The sequence below is a fragment of the Panulirus ornatus genome, chromosome 36 (assembly GCF_036320965.1).
Source record: "Panulirus ornatus isolate Po-2019 chromosome 36, ASM3632096v1, whole genome shotgun sequence".
NCBI classification, from domain to species: Eukaryota; Metazoa; Arthropoda; class Malacostraca; order Decapoda; family Palinuridae; genus Panulirus; species Panulirus ornatus.
In genome coordinates this window covers 13558684-13580892 of record NC_092259.1, presented here as the reverse complement: position 1 = coordinate 13580892, position 22209 = coordinate 13558684, and the positions used below count along the sequence as shown (strand labels likewise).

Below are 22209 nucleotides of genomic sequence, written 5' to 3'. Positions count from 1 at the left end.
GAAGTGAGTCAATTGTTGTTCGCTGATGATACAGCGCTGGTGGCTGATTCATGTGAGAAACTGCAGAAGCTGGTGACTGAGTTTGGTAAAGTGTGTGGAAGAAGAAAGTTGAGAGTAAATGTGAATAAGAGCAAGGTTATTAGGTACAGTAGGGTTGAGGGTCAAGTCAATTGGGAGGTGAGTTTGAATGGAGAAAAACTGGAGGAAGTGAAGTGTTTTAGATATCTGGGAGTGGATCTGTCAGCGGATGGAACCATGGAAGCGGAAGTGGATCATAGGGTGGGGGAGGGGGCGAAAATTTTGGGAGCCTTGAAAAATGTGTGGAAGTCGAGAACATTATCTCGGAAAGCAAAAATGGGTATGTTTGAGGGAATAGTGGTACCAACAATGCTGTATGGTTGCGAGGCGTGGGCTATGGATAGAGATGTGCGCAGGAGGATGGATGTGCTGGAAATGAGATGTTTGAGGACAATGTGTGGTGTGAGGTGGTTTGATCGAGTAAGTAACGTAAGGGTAAGAGAGATGTGTGGAAATAAAAAGAGCGTGGTTGAGAGAGCAGAAGAGGGTGTTTTGAAATGGTTTGGGCACATGGAGAGAATGAGTGAGGAGAGATTGACCAAGAGGATATATGTGTCGGAGGTGGAGGGAACGAGGAGAAGAGGGAGACCAAATTGGAGGTGGAAAGATGGAGTGAAAAAGATTTTGTGTGATCGGGGCCTGAACATGCAGGAGGGTGAAAGGAGGGCAAGAAATAGAGTGAATTGGAGTCATGTGGTATACAGGGGTTGACGTGCTGTCAGTGGATTGAAGCAAGGCATGTGAAGCGTCTGGGGTAAACCATGGAAAGCTGTGTAGGTATGTATATTTGCGTGTGTGGACGTGTGTATGTACATGTGTATGGGGGGGGGGGCCATTTCTTTCGTCTGTTTCCTTGCGCTACCTCGCAAACGCGGGAGACAGCGACAAAGTATAAAAAAAAAAAAAAAAAAAAAAAACCTCCTTCCAAATAACATTCTTATTCCCCCTAAAGTTCAATGATACTCTCTCACGATAACTCTCATTTGCCCTCTTTTTCAACCCTTGCACCTTCCTCTTGACCTCCGTCCAAATGCCTCTCTTTTCTCTTTCACCAACAACTTTACTTCCTTATCTCACCACTCACTATCCTTTTTAATCTGCCCAACTTCCACCTTTCTCATGCCACATGCATCTCTTGCACATTCCATCGCTACTTCCCTAAATACATCCCATTCTACACCTCATATTTCTACACAAGTCTCCTTTCCAAGTTCAATAATACTCACCACTCTCTTCTCCCAGACATTCCCTCTTTTTTGAAAACCACACAAATCTTCACCTTCGCCACTCTCTTCTCCCAGACATTCCCTCTTCTTTTTTGAAAACCACACAAATCTTCACCTTCACAAGATAGTGATCAGACATCCCACCAGCTGCCCCTCTCAGCACATTTGCATCCAGAAGTCTCTTTTACACACATATCAATCAATATAATCTAATAATGCCCGTTGGCCATCTCTCCTTCTCACATATATATACTTGTGTATATCTCACTTTTAAACCAGGTATTCCCTAATCACTAGTATTTCTTCAGCACACAAATCCACAAGCTTTTCATTTCCATTTACAACAACGAATACCACATATACACCAATTATACTCTCAACTGCAACATTACTCACTTCGCACTCAAATCACCCATCACTATACCCAGTCTTGTGCACCAAAACTGCTGACACAATCAGTTGCTCCCAAAACACTTGCCTCTTATGATCTTTCACATATTCCCACAACTCATGTTTCAGGAATACTGTTACTCCTTCCTTAGTTCTTATGCTCTTACCAACCCCTGACTTTACTCCCAAAGATGCTTCCAAACAATTCCTCCCCTTTCTCTTTGAGCTTCATCTCATTGAGAGCCAGAAAATCCAGGTTTCTTTCCTCAAACATGCTACCTGCTCCTCCTTTCTCATCTTTGTTACATCAACACATTGAGACACCCCAATCTGAGCCTTTGAGGAGGATGAACACTCCCCACTTGACGTATTCCTCCGTTTTCTCTTCTAGAAATTGAAATACAAGAAGGGAAGCATTTCCAGCCCCACCTCCAGTTCCCTTTAGTTGCCGTCTAACACACCCAGGGAATACATGGGAAGTATTCTTTCTCCCCTCACCCCAGGGATATATATATATATATATATATATATATATATATATATATATATATATATATATATATATTTTTTTTTTTTTTTTTTTTTATACTTTGTCGCTGTCTCCCGCGTTTGCGAGGTAGCGCAAGGAAACAGACGAAAGAAATGGCCCAACCCCCCCCATACACATGTACATACACACGTCCACACACACAAATATACATACCTACACAGCTTTCCATATATAGCATATATATATATATTTTTTTTTTTTTTTTTTTTTTTTTATACTTTGTCGCTGTCTCCCGCGTTTGCGAGGTAGCGCAAGGAAACAGACGAAAGAAATGGCCCAACCCCCCCCCCCCATACACATGTACATACACACGTCCACACACGCAAATATACATACCTACACAGCTTTCCATGGTTTACCCCAGACGCTTCACATGCCTTGCTTCAATCCACTGACAGCACGTCAACCCTGTATACCACATGACTCCAATTCACTCTATTTCTTGCCCTCCTTTCACCCTCCTGCATGTTCAGGCCCCGATCACACAAAATCCTTTTCACTCCATCTTTCCACCTCCAATTTGGTCTCCCTCTTCTCCTCGTTCCCTCCACCTCCGACACATATATCCTCTTGGTCAATCTCTCCTCACTCATTCTCTCCATGTGCCCAAACCATTTCAAAACACCCTCTTCTGCTCTCTCAACCACGCTCTTTTTATTTTCACACATCTCTCTTACCCTTACGTTACTTACTCGATCAAACCACCTCACACCACACATTGTCCTCAAACATCTCATTTCCAGCACATCCATCCTCCTGCGCACATCTCTATCCATAGCCCACGCCTCGCAACCATACAACATACATATATATATATATATATATATATATATATATATATATATATATATAGAGTTAGCACCATTGCTCGTTCTGAATTCCACTTAGCCCAAGTGCTGCAATAATTTTTCTGCCGACTGTACTTTCAAACTCAACTTGTATCCTATAAAGATTGTTGATTAAATACCTCTAAAAACATTGTTCATTTTTTCATCAAATGTATTTGCAAAGCTTCAAAAACTTTTTAACTCATGTGAACTTATCAGTTCTATGTGCTGCATAAGAAAGTCACTAAAAACCCTATCTAAAATCAACGATTCAAATGTCAGCAATAAGATACACAAGAAATCTTTATACTCATTATTATAAAGGAGAAATTACAAAAACCAAATTTTTACCCATATCAAAATCAATACGGGTGACAAAAATATTTCGTCAACATGGCAGCCATCCGTGTACAGCAGTGTGTCCAGATGCATCCGTGCACATATTTCACAATACCCTCACTAGGTATTGGCCACTGCAGATACAGGCAAACTAACAGCTTAAAGCACCACTACTATCAACTACTTCATTACAACAAACACTTCATGAAAACTGTTTCATTTAAGTTCTTACCAGAAAGAGCAGCTTTTAACTAGAATTATGTACTCAAAAATATTAAAATACTTTTAAAGTAAATTCCAAAATGTCTTGGAATTTAAGAAACAATGTTGGAGAAGTGTGGAGGTTTATTCACATTCAGTCTAAATAGCATAAAAGCCAAGTTATGAACCTCAAATTGGAAGTACTATTTTATGCTATTTACAGTAATTTTCATGGCATTTTTCTTTTTTACAGAATATCCTTCATATGTTTCATTCTTTCCAATACCCACAGATACAAAAGATGAAAATATACAAATGAAGGCAATGCATACAGTGCAGCTTGACCAAAAAATACAAAGTTCAAGAATCTTCAACTTACCTAATATCAAGGGGAGAGTCTGAAGCGCACGCACACATACAAGACTGTGTCAGCAAGCCTCCCACCGGCTCCACTGATAATATACAATTTCTGGGGGATATGTGTCCCTCTGAAACACAAGACAAATAACACATGAAAATCTTAAATTTCAATTTAGAGTAAATCCTCTTAACTACACCTGACCCACTGTTTATTCATCAAAGTACATAATTAAAAAAGTGCAGTATGGGATATGAACAGGAAAGTAAAACTGCCATTTCAGTTGCATCAAAATGAAATACTACAGCTTTCATGCTAATCATCTTTACACTGATGGAATGTTCTGCAGCCTTGTTTCCTACTATTCCTCATTAGATCTAACAGAGTAACTTACCCTCTAATTCACCACTGCTAAATGCCTAGTAGTCAGCCTGCTCTGATATTCATTAAGTGGAAGCTTTAGCAATTGTCTGTTGGACAAATTAAGAAGGGTGAAATGAAAGAGTTTTTAACAAAGAATAAGAAACATCAAATGGAAAAATCTGAAATAACTTAACAAGAATCCTCTTAAATACACCTGATCCACCATTATCTATTCATCAGAGTACATAAAACATACTGTAGAATGGGATATGAACTACAAAATAAAAATGCCACTTCACATGTAATGTTCTGCAGCCTTATTTTCATCAATGCCTCAGTATATCTAACAGGATAACTTTTTCCCTTAATTTCCATGCTAAATACCTAGCAGTCAACTTGCTCCGATATTCAGTAAGGCAAGCTACAAACTACAGTAAATGCCTATTGAACAATTTTGATGAGTGAAATGAAAACTAGTTTGTAACATTTCTTATCATCCCAAGAACATTCAAGAAAGACATTTCATCTCATCACAAGATCATTTAAGAACATTCACCAAAAAACTAAGTTGAATTACCAGTTCCCTCCCCATTCGTAAACTTCCTCATATCATTTGAGATGACTGTCATTTGTTTGGAGTTCCACATTCAGAGATCAAATGACTTCCAGCACATATCTGAAGAGCTTTCAAGTATACTAATAAGGATATATTCAGCAGGCTGTTCACATCCTACATAAGGCCAACATAAGGCTAGGAGAAAAGGTCCGGGGGAGGATAAAATAGACAGTACCAGCATGAAGGTAGCAAAGTTACTGGCAAAGACTAGAAGCCTTAAGTTTGCTCACCAAGGAAGTGTGAAGAGTGAGGGGTGACCTGATCACGACAAAGTTTCTAAACTAGGCCGATTCATAAAAGAGACCAGGAACAGTATAATCTACAGTATTGATCACAGAGTATCATCAATACTTCATCCAGAGTTTAATGGATTGGATCACTCATATCAACTCATTACCAAAGCGTTAAAGTGGAACATGGACTTCTATTCTTAGAAGAATGCCTCGTACTTTTTCACTTTACACTTCACATCTGAATATATCATACGAGACCAATATCTCCATTCATTCCTTCACAAACATAATGCTTCCATTGCATCTGATCACCAGTCATTCCTATATCTTTTGAAATGTCTAAACTTAATAAATTCTTTCATTGTATATATCTGCCTCCTCAACAGTCTGCCTATTCTGTTTGTGTACTTCCACACACACACACACACACACACACACACAAACGTGCACATGCATGCATAAACAAAGGAGGAGGAGGAGGAGGACTGGACCTCAGTAAGAGACAGCCTAAAGTTTCAGAAAACACTGGAAGCTTGTCCATTCAAACTAAATAAAAAGAAAGGTAATTGTAGGGAAGAGAAGTGCTATTGGTGCTAAAGGTATCTAATCTTCCAAAGAATCTTAACAAACTAGAGCAAATATACAATGATGACAATGAGGGAACAATCAGGACAGTACATGATGCATGTAGGTAGTAACAGTACTACCTGCCTCGGTATCAGGAAGGTTAGTGACATTTGCTTACCGAGCCAGCATTTTAGTGGTTGTCAAGTTGTGCTGCTCTGACCAGAGTAGCTGTCTTTCCTTTCTGCCTCACTAATATGTGAACTACTGGCATTCTGTACACAAACAGACAACTTCTTTTTGTCATATGTAACACTTGACAACACTTACCTTACGCAGCTCATTCTTCGCAACTCTAAACTTTTCTAAGGTGAGCACTATGCACTAGCCCTGCCTTTTGGCAAAATGGTAGGAGATAGAGGTAGTAAGAAGGAACATTTAAGCAGGAGCATTAGGGAGAAACAGTAGGAAGAAGTAGCATGTTGGAGCATTAGATATTAGTAGTCATTAGGAACACTGTAGGAGCCTCTGCAAACACTGCACGAGACTTGCCCTCTGCCAACAGCCTGTTAAGGGAGAGCCACTAAAGGTTAAGGGGTGGCATTGGAGTTCTTTACTTATGGAGACTATTGCCATGTTTACCCCACTGAGGGAGTTCCAACTGAAACAGGCATCAGAGATAGAGATAGATAGATAAACTGATGACAGTTCAAAAGATGCAAGGACAGAACTAGATGACTTAACATGAAACTTAGCAAGAAACTTGTAAAAAAAAAAAAGATGCAGTGTTTATAGTACGAGTAGTGGTCAATGGAATCAGAAGTAGGGATGTGGTAACTGCTGAAAGCATACAGAAGTTTAAAAGGTTGCATGATTAAAGTTCAGGATATGGAGCCCCACGAGTGTGAAATTCCACCCCCTACAGTACAAGTAGGTACTAAAAAACAAAACCACTGATAAAGTACTAAATGACTGTGCCAAAAGCATCTCTCAGGTTCTGTTACACCTGTCTGGCCAATGTATATATCTTCTTCACACGTACATTTAATGGCAAAAAAATCCAAATTTTCAGATAATTTGGCCTACTTTCAATTAAGGTCTTACTGATAGTGTTTATTATACTCTATAGTATCTGTCTTTACATTACCTAAGTTAGGAGATTTGGGAACATCAAACATTTAGATATATCATAATTTTCCACATCTTTATTACTTTTTTATTATACTTTGTCGCTGCCTCCCGCGTTAGCGAGATAGCGCAAGGAAACAGACGAAAGAATGGCCCAACCCACCCACATACACATGTATATACATACACATCCACACACACACACGTATACATACCTATACATATATATACACACACAGACATATACATACGTACATATTTCATACTGTCTGCCCTTATTCATTCCTGTCGCCACCCCACCACGCATGAAATGACACACCTCCCTACCCCCGCACGTCCGCGAGGTAAATGTCTTCCTGGCTTTCCAGCAAGCCTTGTTCACAAACCACTTAGGATAACAACTGCCAAAAGATACTTATCATTTAGAATTGTGGGATCTCACATATAAATAACACTCTTAAAAACATAAACATGACTACACAGATTTTTAGAGAACGATAATGATTCGAGTGAGAAACTGCAAAAGTTGGTGAACATGTTCGGAAGTATGTTTGTGAGAATAAAAGCATGGTATGAGGTTTAATAGAGTTAAGGGAAAAGTTAATCGAGATGAGAGTCTGAAAGGATAAATACTGAAAGTGAAGCATTTTAAATATCTGGGAGTGGATATGGCTGTGAATAGAACCATGGAAGTGAGTCATAGGAGAGGGGAAGGGGTGAAGGTCCTGAGAATGAAGAAGAATGTGTGGAAAAAGAGAAAGTTATCTCAGAAGGCAAAAACTGGTAAGTTTCAAGGAACAGTAGCCCCAATAAATGGGTATGTTTTAAAGAATAGTAGTCCCAACATCATTACATAGATGCGAGGTATGTTTAATTTCTTTCAACTACCAACAGAAAAGAAAGTGGAATCCCACAAAAGATGAGGAATGAAAGGAGATGGTGGCTATAAAAGTTTTCAGTCCGTCCTTACATTTTCAAACCTAGTCTTTCCAGTTTGTCTCAAACCCACAAGTCCACCAAGGTAGATCATCACATCACAAATAGGTTTTTGGAGACTGTTTTTACTTTATGGTTCTTTTCTTTACTTTCTTTTGCAAGGAAATTCCATATATGGAGTTTCTGTTAGGCAGTGGATACCTGTAAACACCACAGAGGAGGGAAATAAATTCTATTTCAGAACAGCAAAAATTTACACACAAGGCCTATACCTGGATATATACAGTTGCAAATTTCTTAATCTTGTACAAATCAAGAGTCATTTCAAGTTAATTTAATTAGACATCTTTCACTAGAAAATGCAAAATCTCTCGTATCAGTTTACATTCTGTAAAAAATGCAATGTAATTATTCCTAACTTTAGTCAAGTACTAACAAAATAAAAAAGTTAAAGTCAGTCTCTAAAATATCAGTGGAAAGATATTACATTCTTAAACTTGCACATGGACTGCCACTTTCTAAATGCAAGCACTTTTCCCATGGATTTCAGGATCATGCAATCTTCATAACAGTGCATAAATTTTGATCTGCAAGATAATGTAGATAATATTTACAGTCAAAGTCTTTCTCCTGAGCTATTTAAAAATCATGACAAAAACACCTCTAACTCCATCACTACTTTACATGAGGTGTATCAGTTACACAGAATCCCCCAAAATAAGCATCTAACTCTATCTATATCTCTTCATGCCTCTTCCGTTCTAGAACTCCCTCATGGGGGGACAATGGCAAAAGGTTTTACAAAACTAGTGAACACCAGTGGCACTTCTTAGCCTTTAATGCCTCATCCTTAACAGAACACTGGCAGAGGACAACTCTAGCACAGTTACCAAAAGCTCCTACCAACTGTTCCTACTGACTTCTACCTAACGCTTCAACCTACTATTACTACTACCTAATGCTCCTGCCTAATGCTCACTAAACTGGTTTCAAATTACCTCCAAAATGAAAACGAATGAACAAGATGTCACAGGCAAGCTACTACACTCCTAAACATTCTAACAACCATGATTTGCAAATACATTGGTATGGCAATAAGACTTTTCTCTTTCAATATCTTTGAGAAATTATGTTTTCAAATCTCAAAAAACATACAGCTTAATACAGTCCATAAATACCTTTACATTCATGTCCTGTACAATGCAGTTAAAATATAAATGAAAATATGAACTTTCCAATGTCATATCATGCACTTCACTCTGTGGTGATCTAGTCATTTGTCTTCCAAATAACTTTCTGGGACAACAAAACACAAGTTGTTAAAATGTCGATCTTTGCAAATAATTCCATATACCTGGTCTCATGAAGGCACCAAGCCCCTAGGCTTCCACTGGCTCTACTGACGACAGCACCATCCTCCACCCGCCTGCTCTCTTTGCCTCATGCTCTCACTCCTGATACTCTTTTCTTGACATCTTTAATTGATGCTCATACATTTCTTTTTTTTTCTCTTAATTCATACAAATCTGAAAATCTTGCAAAAAAAAAAAAAAAAAAAATTCAACCAGAAAAAATATAATTCATGGCCATTAGCAACAGCTAAATTCAAATGTTTCTACAAAGCATTTTTCTTTACAGAAAATATAAAATTTACTGATAAGAAAGGTATATATTCTTAAGATTCAAACATTCAAGTGCAAGAGTATTGATCCACTTGCAAGCCAATGCTAGCATGTAGTCTGCAGGCATTGGGAGGAGGATAGGGGAGGAGGAGGAGGAGGAGGAGGAGGAGGAGGAGGAGGAGGAGGCAGGCAGGCAGACAGCCACTCCTGAGCCAGAGAGAGCGGTTGCCATGGCAACGAGATACGCAACAGGCACCTTTTACAGTGCTGCCAAAGTTACTTGTCCTTTTTTATCAAAAACACCTACTTAAAACACAATCTTAGACTTGTAGAAACGACAATATCAGCAACTGATGCAATAACAAAAACTGAAAGGCCAATCAAATAAAATTGATTTTATAGAGTCTACACCAACTGGTATCACTGACACCCTCTCTAGACGTCAATACTGCCCACACACAAACCAACCCACGTACACCCACGCATTTACACACTGGCTCTTATTCCCTTTCTGATGGAACCTGTACGACACTGAAATCATAGTGAATTATGAAACAATAGGGGCAGGAAGAGTTTCAATCCACAAGGGAAAAATGCCCCAAAATGACAATTCAAGAAATACAAAACAGGTGAAGTTGCAAAACTATATCCAATTTGCTTTTATGTGCTGAAGTGAATTCATAAACAACTTTTCAATCATGTGGTTAGCTTGCTAAGACAAATGTTCTATGAATTTCACACTTGGTGGCTATCTTTCTAAAACTTTACTCATTAAGATCAATACCTTCCCAATCAATTTATACAGAAAACTATCAAAATGCAGTTTTACGCTTTTCAATTACATTAATTTTGTCTCATCTTTGTCTTATCTATTTTGGGAAATAAAAAGGCTTCAAAACCTAGGATTCTGATTTTCCAGACAAAGGAAACACAAGAGTCAAGGTGAACTAACGCAAGGTATGCCAAGCACCCATCATAACTTCACAAAATGAAAATAAATTGCTAATGCTACAACCAACCACAAAGAAATTTTTTTCCTAGCCTTGTACATCACCGCCATTCATTAGTCACAGACAACTTCCTATTGCAAGAGAACCATCCTAAACCTAAACACACTTTAAAGACTACGAAAGGATATAATCAACATTATATCATATTCATTTCCATTCACATTCCACTTCCTGCAGGTAAACGCATCTGCCTAAAATGAGAACATTCGCCCATCCTGACAAACTTTGGGAGTAGACATGACAACGAAGCAGAAGAGTCATAAGGTGATGAGGGGGTAAAGGTTCTACAGGCAATGAGAAACGTGAAAAGAGAGGCTGTTATCTAGAAGGGCAAATAGTAAATATGAAGGTACAACAGTCCTAAAGATATTGTATGATGTGATGCACAGGCAATAAATAAATATGTGTAGAGGGTGAAAGTGTTGAAAATTAATTATTCGAGGACTATGAAATGCGAGATGGTTTGATCAGGAAATAAAAGTTTAAGAGAGAGGTGTAGTAATAATAAGCGTGGTAGAGAGAGCTGAAAAGGGAGCGGTAAAATGGCTTGGACACATGGGAGAGAAATGAGTGACGAGTGGTTGGTGAAGAATCATCTATATGTGTCAGATGGGAAGGGGACAAGGAGAAGAGGTATACTGAACTGCAGGGAGGGAACATGAAGAAAGGGTAAACCAAACTGGAGATGAAAAAAAATGTGTAAAGGTATAGCAGTCCTAAAGATATTGTATGATGTGATGCACAGGCAATAAATAAGTATGTGTAGAGGGTGAAAGTGTTGAAAATTAATTATTCGAGGACTATGAAATGCGAGACGGTTTGATCAAGAAATAAAAGTTTAAGAGAGAGGTGTAGTAATAATAAGCGTGGTAGAGAGAGCTGAAAAGGGAGCGGTAAAATGGCTTGGACACATGGGAGAGAAATGAGTGACGAGTGGTTGGTGAAGAATCATCTATATGTGTCAGATGGGAAGGGGACAAGGAGAAGAGGTATACCGAACTGCAGGGAGGGAACATGAAGAAAGGGTAAACCAAACTGGAGATGAAAAAAAATGTGTAAAATACTTTGAGTGCCCATGACCTAAGCATGGAGAGTGAAAGGCATACATAAGATACTGAGAAGTGGAGTGATGTGCTGTCAATGGACTGAATCAGGCCACATGAAGCAGTCACAGAAAGGTCTGTGGGGCTTGGTTAAGAACAGTAAGCTTCCATTTTGATGCACCACACATGACAGAGAATGCATATCAGCAGGTGAGGCCCTTCACCTGTTCCTGGCACTACCTCTACTGCAGAAAATGAACAAAAGTATGATTTTTCTTTTTATATTCTCTATTGTATGGCACATTATGCATCCAAGGTTCCAATGCAATGATAAAACCATATTTTGATTACTTAACCTACAGTTTCTTACTTAGTAAAGCAAAAGGAGAGAGAGAGAGAGAGAGAGAGAGAGAGGTTAAAACAAAAAAAAGACAAATTCCTCAAGGAAGGCATTTAACCACGGACCTGTTAAAACTGGGAAGGAACATGTTTAGCCCCATGAATAATAGGAAACATGCTAAGTTCTTCCTACTTCCAGACAAATCCAAAATAATATACACGTCCCTGCCTTACTGTAAAACTTTTAAATTAAGGGGAAGTGCTTCAAGCCTGTGCACAAAAATCTGCAACTGATGATATTAAAAAAAAAAAAAAAAAAAAAAAAAAAAAAAAAAAAAAAAAAATCTTACTCTATACAACAAAAGTCTGTGGGGCCTGGATGTAAATAGGGAGTTGTGGTTTCGGTGCATTACACGACACCTAGAGACCAAATGTGAACGAATGTGGTCTTTTTTGTCTGTTTTCCTGGTGCTACCCTCACTAGAGCAGGAGGTAGCAATGCTGTTTCCTGTGGGGCAGGGTAGTCCCAGAAATGGATAAAGGCAAGCATGAATATGTATGTACATAAGTATATATGTGTATATGTGCGTAGATGGGTGTATATGTACATTTTTTTTTTTTTTTTTTTTTTTTTTTTATACTTTGTCGCTGTCTCCCGCGTTTGCGAGGTAGCGCAAGGAAACAGACGAAAGAAATGGCCCAACCCCCCCCCATACACATGTACATACACACGTCCACACACGCAAATATACATACCTACACAGCTTTCCATGGTTTACCCCAGACGCTTCACATGCCTTGCTTCAATCCACTGACAGCACGTCAACCCCTGTATACCACATGACTCCAATTCACTCTATTTCTTGCCCTCCTTTCACCCTCCTGCATGTTCAGGCCCCGATCACACAAAATCTTTTTCACTCCATCTTTCCACCTCCAATTTGGTCTCCCTCTTCTCCTCGTTCCCTCCACCTCCGACACATATATCCTCTTGGTCAATCTCTCCTCACTCATTCTCTCCATGTGCCCAAACCATTTCAAAACACCCTCTTCTGCTCTCTCAACCACGCTCTTTTTATTTCCACACATCTCTCTTACCCTTACGTTACTTACTCGATCAAACCACCTCACACCACACATTGTCCTCAAACATCTCATTTCCAGCACATCCATCCTCCTGCGCACATCTCTATCCATAGCCCACGCCTCGCAACCATACAGCATTGTTGGAACCACTATTCCCTCAAACATACCCATTTTTGCTTTCCGAGATAATGTTCTCGACTTCCACACATTTTTCAAGGCTCCCAAAATTTTCGCCCCCTCCCCCACCCTATGATCATAGTATATGTACATATATGCGTATAAAAGTGGATGGGCCATTCTTCCTCTGTTTCCTAGCACTACCTCAATGAAGCAGGAAATGGAAATTAAATATATAAAATAGATACAGCAAAGTGATGATTACATAGTCTCTTAGGATTCTGTAAAATAAAACTATGATACTCAGTGGGTTAGACGAAATCTGGTGAAGTTTAATGCCTTAAAGACCCAGTTTCTATCCAACTCTCTATTGAAAATTCCTAACTTTCCTCTCTCCTTTGACAGTTCTGTAATTCCACTTCTTAACATGATGAACATACTTAGTATCGCTGTCACATCCAACCTTTCTTAAAAACCCCACATCAAGGAAATAACCAAGTATGTCTCCTACGAAATTGGAAGTCCTGCTTAGATGTCAAAATCTCTTTTCTTCAGAACAGCTGCTCCGTTTCTACATATGACTGATCCATTCTTTCCTTATATGGAGTCCTGCTCTCACATCTGAGGTGGTTCTAGCTCTGCATTCTTACTTAAAAGAGTTGAAAGTGGTCCCACTTATAAAATCTCCCAGTCTAATCCCAAACTTTGACCAGCATGCCCTATGCCACAATGCTATTTCAATTTCCCACTTCTATAAGTATTACTTTGGTTTTTGCTCCCATGAGCTGGCTGCTATGTTCCCCAACCATCAGCTAAACCACAAAACACTCGGCAAGCTGCTGCATCATGTGATTAGTGTGTGGATGTTGGAAACTTGAGGGTGAGCCATTTTGATAACTATCTTTCTCAACACCTTGAAGCTTTAGAACTCTCAACCCTTTCACGTATTACCCAATGACCAAGACCTGGCACACTTTATAAGACAGGTTTTTCACTGAACAAAATTCATAAATACTTTCCTTTACCTCTTCTTATTCCCTTTCTTAATCCTCTCTAAATCTAAATCAAGGCCCAACCTTGACATGGACTTTCATTCATGACTGGAACCTCCAACTGGGAAAAAAATGTTAGCTGTGTTTCATGTTCCATTTCATCCCATCACGCATGACATGGAAATCTTTTTATCCTAATATACCCACTCAATCCTAGACCCCTCCAAACCGCTCTCCAACTAACCTACTTAAAAAAAAAAAAAAAAAAAAAAAAAAAAAAAAAAAAAAAAAAAAAACCTACTCAGATCCCCCATCCCTTAAAAATAAAAAAAAAATAAAAAAAATTTCATACATATTCACAGTTTCCTGCATTAGTGAGGTAGCATTAAGAACAGAAAACAAACCTCAAGAGGGAAAACCCTCACTTGGCCCCCTTCTCTGTTCCTTCTTTTGGAAAAGTAGTGTGAATGTGAATAAGAGCAAGGTTATTAGGTTCAGTAGAGTTGAGGGACAAGCTAATTGGGAGGTAAGTTTGAATGGAGAAAAATTGGAGGAAGTGGAATGTTTTAGACATCTGGGAGTGGACTTATCAGCAGATGGAACCATGGAACTGAAGTGAGTCATAGGGTGGGGGAGGGAGTGAAGGTTCTGGGTGCGTTGAAGAATGCGTGGAAGGCGAAAACGTTATCTCGAAGGGCAAAAACGGGTATGTTTGAAGGAATAGGGGTTCCAACAATGTTATATGGTTGCGAGGCATGGGCTATAGATAGGGTTGTGCAGAGGGTGGTGGATGCTTAAGAAATGAAGTGTTTGAGGACAATATGTGGTGGGAGGTGGTTTGATCAAGTAAGTAATGAAAGGGCAAGAGATGTGTGGTAATAAAAAGCATGTGGTTGAGAGAGCAGAAGAGGGTGTGTTGAAATGGTTGGGACATATGGAGAGAATGAGTGAGGAAAGATTGACAAAGAGGATATATGTGTCAGAGGTGGAGGGAAGGATAAACGGGAGACCAAATTGGAGGTGGAAGGATGGAGTGAAAAAGATTTTGAGTGATCAGGACCTGAACATACAGGAGGGTGAAAGCTGTGCAAGGAATCGAGTGAATTGGAACAAAGTGGTATACCGGGTTAGACGTGCTGTCAATGGATTGAACTAGGTCATCTGAAGCGTCTGAAGTAAACCATGGAAAGGTGTGTGGGGCCTGGATGTGGAAAGGGAGCTGTGGTTTCAGTGCATTACAGATGACAGCTAGAGACGGTGTGAACGAATGTGGCCTTTTTCTGTCTTTTCCAGATGTTGCCTCACTGGGGGGGGGATGCTATTTCGTCAGCGGCAGGGTGGTGATGGGAATGGATGAAGGCAGCAAGTATGGATATGTACATGTGTATATATTTATGTCTGTATGTATAGGTCGAAATGCATATGTATGTATATATGCTTGTGTGGGCTTTTATGTAAATACATGTGTATGTGGGTGGGTTGGGTCATTCCCCATCTGTTTCCTTGCGCTACCTCACTAACACGAGAAATAGTGGTCAAGTATATTAAATATATACATAAATATATGCTAAAACAACCCAACAAGCACCAAATGATCTACCTCCTAAATCTGTCTCTAACTCCAACCCACAATACAAACCCATCAAAAGCAAACCTCTCCCCCCAAAACAAACACTATTCATACTTTCCCACTCAGCTTATGAATTTGGACATCAATCAATACATCACTAAAACATCCCCCATCATCACATCCCTTTAAACAAAGATTCACTATATCCAAAGATCCTTCATGCCCAAATACGACTACCCTGAAGAAGAACCGAGCACTTAATCAAATTGCCAGCACTTTTTGCACACGAGGTTCCAACCTGAGGATGTGGCCAACCACCGAGTGCTTGCAGGAGTCTCACATGGACAGAAAGGATTCCTGAGGCAGGAAGCGAGTAAACAAGCAGTGTGCAATACCAGACATTCACTTCCAACGTAAGTGGTAAAATAAAGAAATTGCTTTATATGGCAATCTCCCAACATATCAAAAGAGGCAGTTTTGTAGCGTGACCCAAAGAGATATTTTAGATAAAGGTCCTCCACACTAGTAGTTCCCTCAAGTACTTACCAGCATATGTTTAGGATGTCATACAAAACTGTCTCAAGCAAAAAAATTGGAAATTTATTCCTTTTCAGTACACCAGGAAACCTATCATACCAGTTAGAAATGGAAATGGTAAATTACTCGCTCTTGACTTCCTCGTTTCACACACACTCCCAAACTCAGTCACCAACTTCTGCAGTTTCTCAATTGAGTATGCCACCAGTCTTTAATCACCAGCAAACAACTGACTTTTCCAAAGTGCCCCCCAACCACCACCCTCTACAGAATACATACTCATCCTCTCTCCAAGACCCTTGCATTTACGTCTCTCACCAACCCATCTATAAACAAATAAAACAGCCATGATGACACCACACATCCATGCAACAGACCAAACTTCACTAAGTATCACCCACTCCCCTCTCTTCCTATTTGTACACATATCCAACACCCTTGATAAGAACTACTCACTGCTAACAGCTTTCTTCCCATACCATACATAAGGAAGATATTCACCAGAATATGCCTATCAATCCTATCAAATGCTTTCTTGAGAGCCAAACATGCCACATACAGATCCTTCTGCTCTCTAATATTACTCACACACTTTTCAGAGCAAACACCTGATCTATAGGTCCTTTATCACTCCTGAAACCACTTTCTTCCTCCCAATTCTGATAATTTGCACACATCTTCACCCCTTCCATCACCACTCTCCCAAAAAACTTAACACATGTACACTCAACAAACTTATACCTCTTTAGTTTGAACACAACTCTGTCCCCCTTGCCTTTATACAATGGCACTACACAAGCATTCTGCCAATCCTCAGGGACCCCACTATGATCCATACATACATTGATAATCCTACCTAACCAATAAAAAACAATGTCATCCCCTTTCTTAATTCAATTGCAACAACATCCATTCCAGATGCCTTGCCACAATTCATCTTGTGCAAGGCTTTCACTACCTTTTTTGTCTTCGTCAAACCACTTTCCATGACTCTCACTTCCTATACCCCACAGCCCAAATACCCCACATCCACCGCCCTATCATCAAAATCATTCGACAATCCCTTAAAATACACACTCCATTACAACTTGTTGCCACTTCCCCATTATACCCCTTCACTGCTGTTCCCATTTATTTCCATCTTTTTCTCACTATTAACCACCTACAAAAACAAACATATTCTCCCTGAAGTTTTAAGTTTCCTGATACTTGCTCACCCCCAACTCTTAAATGTTCTCCTTTTCAACCCCTGCACCTTCCTCTAACTCCTACTGCTTTCTCTTTTATATCTCCCAGTCATTTGCACTCCTCTCCCGTAAGTACATCCCACACATCTCTTTTCTCTTTCATTAGCTAGTTTACTTCATTATTCTCACCTGTCCACAAACCACCTTCAGCACATGCCAGCACTACTTCACTAAATAACTTCTACTCCTGTAGCTTCGTTTATTCTCACCTGCCATTCGACACTAAATTTCTCCTGGCATTTCTTCATACACTTCTCTTTTCCATACTCACTTACTTTAAGTACCCTATGCTCATCCATATGGTTTTTCATTTCAGAAAACCTAAACAAACCTTCACCTTTGCCTCCATCTAATAACAATCAGAAATCACACTAGCTCATGCTCTCAGCACATTCACGTCACAGAGGCTCTCTTTTGCATGCCTAACAAAAAGAATGAGCTCCAAAAATACCAACTTACCATCTTTCCTTTCCACATAACTATACGTGTGTATGTCCTTTTTAAACCATGTATTCTCAAACATCCCATTTTCTGAACACAATTCCACAAGCTGTTTGCCATTTCCATTCACCTGACTGGAAAATGCATGCCCCAAATTATACCCTTGGTGACACATTACTCAACTTCACATTCAAATAACCAAGCACTAATGTGATGTGTGGTCTCCTGCATCAACACTATTGACAAACTCACTCTGTTACACCCAAAACACTTATTTCATCATCTTCCTTATCATGGCCAGATGCATAAGCACTATTATCACCCCATCTTTCACAATCCACTTTCATTATTATTACGTACGTCTGGAACTCACTTCCTTACACTTTCACAAATTCCAAAATCTGCATTAGAAATAGCACTACCCTTCCTTACCTTCTGCCCTTACATCAAACCCTGACTTTAATCATACAACATTCCCAAACCATTCTTCCCCTGTAACCTGGAGCTTTGTTTGTCTTTCATATATTAAAATATTATGAATTTCACCAAACAGGTGTCCAGGTCTAAAAAGTAGACGACAATTCCATCAAATCTGTTCTGATAACCATCATACTGAAGACGTTAAAGAGCTAAACATCCAATGCTATATCAGTTGTTTAAATGCTTTAAACCAATTTGCATACAGCCATTACAGATTTTTTCATACTGTAGAATTTCACAAATTTTTACTTGCTGGCTGCACTCTATCCTCCTAAATACAGTAACTAAGAAACTGGTATTGTGGTAATTTACCATTTCAGCTCTATCACAATCATCTTTGGATACCAACCTAATTTGCTTTATGAAGCTTATGTGCCAATTAGAAAATAAATTATCAACAGCTGTGGTACATGGTTTGAAGCATTAAACATTAAACAATATTAATAAAGACATAGTACAAGTTAAGTATATCAAGGAAAATGTGGGTATTAATCAATGCAAAAGTAGATATTGTAATATAATTGTGAATTAATGCATCAAACCTTGTCTAGTAGCAAAAACTATGGTAAAAATATATCAAAAATGCAATGTCTTAAAGACATTCAAACAACTATCAACAATACAAAGTCATTTAAACAACTCAGTGATTATACAGAGCAATTACCCATTTAAATCATGTTTTGCTCAAAATGCTATCGTTTGTCATAATCTATTAACTAACATGTAACTATGAAGGTATTTTCTGCACAGGTTAGAGAATAAAATACTACATAATGTTCTTACGTTCGCATTGATATTTCCCAAATGTCCTATTTTCCTATGGCTATCGAGAATAGCAAAAACAGACGCTGAAAGCCATTCAGGCACTGTTTTCAAGAGAGAATGAATGCAAGGATTATCATGAATACTGATTATGCCTCATTATGAATAATGAATATGATGCCTCAGAGTTATATTGGGTAGAAATAGGAATGAATACACCTGGCTTACACTTCTGTCAACCAGTTCAGCTTCACAATTTCCTGTGCAAAAAGGGCAGAAGGTTGAAAATGATCTAGTCCAAAAGCTTCCAAACAGTGACAGAATTTGACTATGAAAGATTTGACATTTATCATATTTTCATTAAATCTGGATGTAAATTTGTAATATACACAAGTTTTGTCAAATTAATCTGCCCCATGGTAGAATTAAGAAATTAAAACCAAAGGCAAAATAATCTAATTTTCATCAGATATAACCTACCTTTCAAAGATTCTAAATTTCCTATGTGTATACTATTATGTGAAGCATAAAGGTATTCAAATCTATAAACACCCATCCTTACCTCATGTTGGGGTTACATTATGGGAAAACATTGCACAAAGAGAATCAGCATAAACTAAAACTGTTAATCATAGAGAAACAAAGTTATGTCATACTTTCTACTGCACACACCTACCCTCCTACAAAATTTTTGACAGGATAAAGGAGGAGGGACAGGTAAAAGTAGGGTCCTTGCCGAATAGTGAAATCACCTATAGTGATATCAAGCAAGGTCTGGGTGTTTTACAAAAAGTATTTCAACAGTTAATTATTCATATACCATTTAGTAATTATTCATTCATATATCACTTACAGGAAAAATGCCTGCCTCCCTTTTTTACCCTATCCATTCCAGGTTTCATATAATCTGAGTGCTAAATATAGTAAATACACCTTTCAATACTGTAACAGTAATAAATTAATATTCAATTTCATTTTTTTAGCAGATTATTATTTGACTTGGGCACCTCCTGAAAATCAATAAGGCACAAGGGGGCTATAATTGTTCAATGAAAAGTCATGTTCCACCTCATGCTCTATAACCATTTTAGAATTCTCTCAACACTGCACCAGCACTGGTGATCAATCATTCCATCTTATAAGTTAACAGAGAGGAGCTATCATATGGAGAAGTAAAAAAAAAAAAAAAAAAAGAGGACTGCTACATTTCTGACTTAACATCACTAAAATATTTTTTTTTCATACTATTCGCCATTTCTCTAAAATCATACTCTGCAACCAGTCAGCTTATAGTATCACTGCAAAACAATCTCTCCATACCCAAACCTAAATCAGATGTGGGGCCAAACCGATTATATGTGGTGGACAAAATATATTCAAGCCTATATTTTCCGATAAAAGTAGTGTAGCAACCGGATATGGAAATCAATATATACAAATTTTTCATTATGTCATTTACACTGTGAAGTCCAGCAACAAGTAAACAAGATAACACAAGAGAGTCCCACAAGTACACTTGGGAAGTTTACCGGTATAAAAAGAAAAGAAAAAAGTAGAAGTGAATTACTATGTTCAATACACTAAGTCCATAGAAGTGAATTACTATGTCAATATACTAAGTCCACACTTAGGAATTTAGAGGCACTCTCCCCATGAACCTTCAAGCATAATACTAAACAACATATGCGGTACCTTAAGTACACTTATGCTGTAACATTTATTTGTATCAATTTCAACCTTAAATCAGAATGTCCCTTGGCAACATTATGGCTGATGTGTCAAGAGTTGCATGCAGACATCTGTATGCTTACATCAACCGCTTCAAAGTATTGATTTTTGGCAAGATTCTTTAATTCATTTATTTTTCTACTTAAGTATATTTTCTATCACATTTTAAAGTATAAAAGGCATTCCAATTCCAGTCCGAGCTCACCAGACTGAGATACTTTACATTTACACTTACATGACGTAACAGCAGACAATCTCCAATACAATGTTACTTCAGCAAACAGAATTCACATGTATACACACGAATATAGTAATGGCATGGCTATTACTATGCACCAAATATGAATAACTGTCACCGTTTGGGCTGACGCTGCAGAACTAACCTGCACAAACGCCTGAGTCAGGAACCTACAGCTGACCTGCCACTGTCAGCTGACCACATATTCTACTTGTTCTAGTCACCAGATCCTATCCTAAGAGACTAACACATTCCAATTCCCTTATACACTCCCAAATCAGGAGGAGTACTCACTGTGCCAGCTGAATAAAATCATGAAAGTGCCGTCCAGGGCTGAGTTTTGTGCTAATAAATGGAGCGAGAGCCCACGTCCACAGGAAGCACACGGCAGAATGGCGGCCGCTCACGCCCGTCTGTGCTGATGCTCGGGGGTATGACCTTCACTTGATATACCTGTAACACCAACCATGCTCCTCTCACTGTCCCATCATTACACAATATCCATATTCTTACTTCATCTACAAGTAACTAAGTGGGCCATAATACAATATGGAAAGAGAAATTTGAAGGAATATTGTCATCAGACGCGATATCACAATTGTCTGAGCATGCGCCATCTTTATTACGCGTTATTTCAATTCTTCTTACTTTATTCCCATAAATTTACTACTTCAGAAAACTTAGATATAAGGTTTCTCTCACCTGTACTAGAAGTCACCTTGGTAGTTGTTGCTGTGCAAAAATAGCGCCGAATAAACTGGAACAAATCGAGAGAATTCTACTACCACAAAGGGTAAGGTAAGGATTGGGGTTCATAGCTTTCGAAATATTGATTTTCCTCTCTCTGTTGCGATTTCTGTTCCGGTAAAATCTACTAACACAAGTACATAGTACAAAACAATGATATTTTCTGATAATCAAGATTATATTAATAATCTGTTTACGTAAACTATTTATTTCATGTTCCTTAAGATACATTCAAGCATGGAATGAACATAAGTCAATTATTGTTTTTCTTTATCTATACAAATAGGCATTCTTACTTCTAAATATTTCACATTTTCCAAAAAAGAAAACTTTTTAAAATACGATAGTTGTATGGCCAGAAGCACCATGTCAACATAATGCTGTAATCTGTAATGACGGCATTTCGTCTATAGTAACCTAGTAACATAATCTATACATAAT

The 22209-nt window shown here is 38.6% G+C and overlaps 1 protein-coding gene across 1 annotated transcript in view; it reads right to left on the bottom strand.

Moving 5' to 3' along the window:
- The window catches only part of eIF5 (eukaryotic translation initiation factor 5), a 53737-nt gene extending 31877 nt beyond the window's left edge, over positions 1-21860 (bottom strand). Inside the window, exons 1-3 of the mRNA XM_071683484.1 lie at positions 21724-21860; positions 21316-21474; positions 3991-4099 (exon numbers count right to left, since the gene is read on the bottom strand). The gene's annotated coding sequence lies outside the window, so the exon portion shown is untranslated. The remainder of the gene's footprint in view (positions 1-3990; positions 4100-21315; positions 21475-21723) is intronic.
- Between the last annotated feature and the right edge of the window lie 349 nt (positions 21861-22209).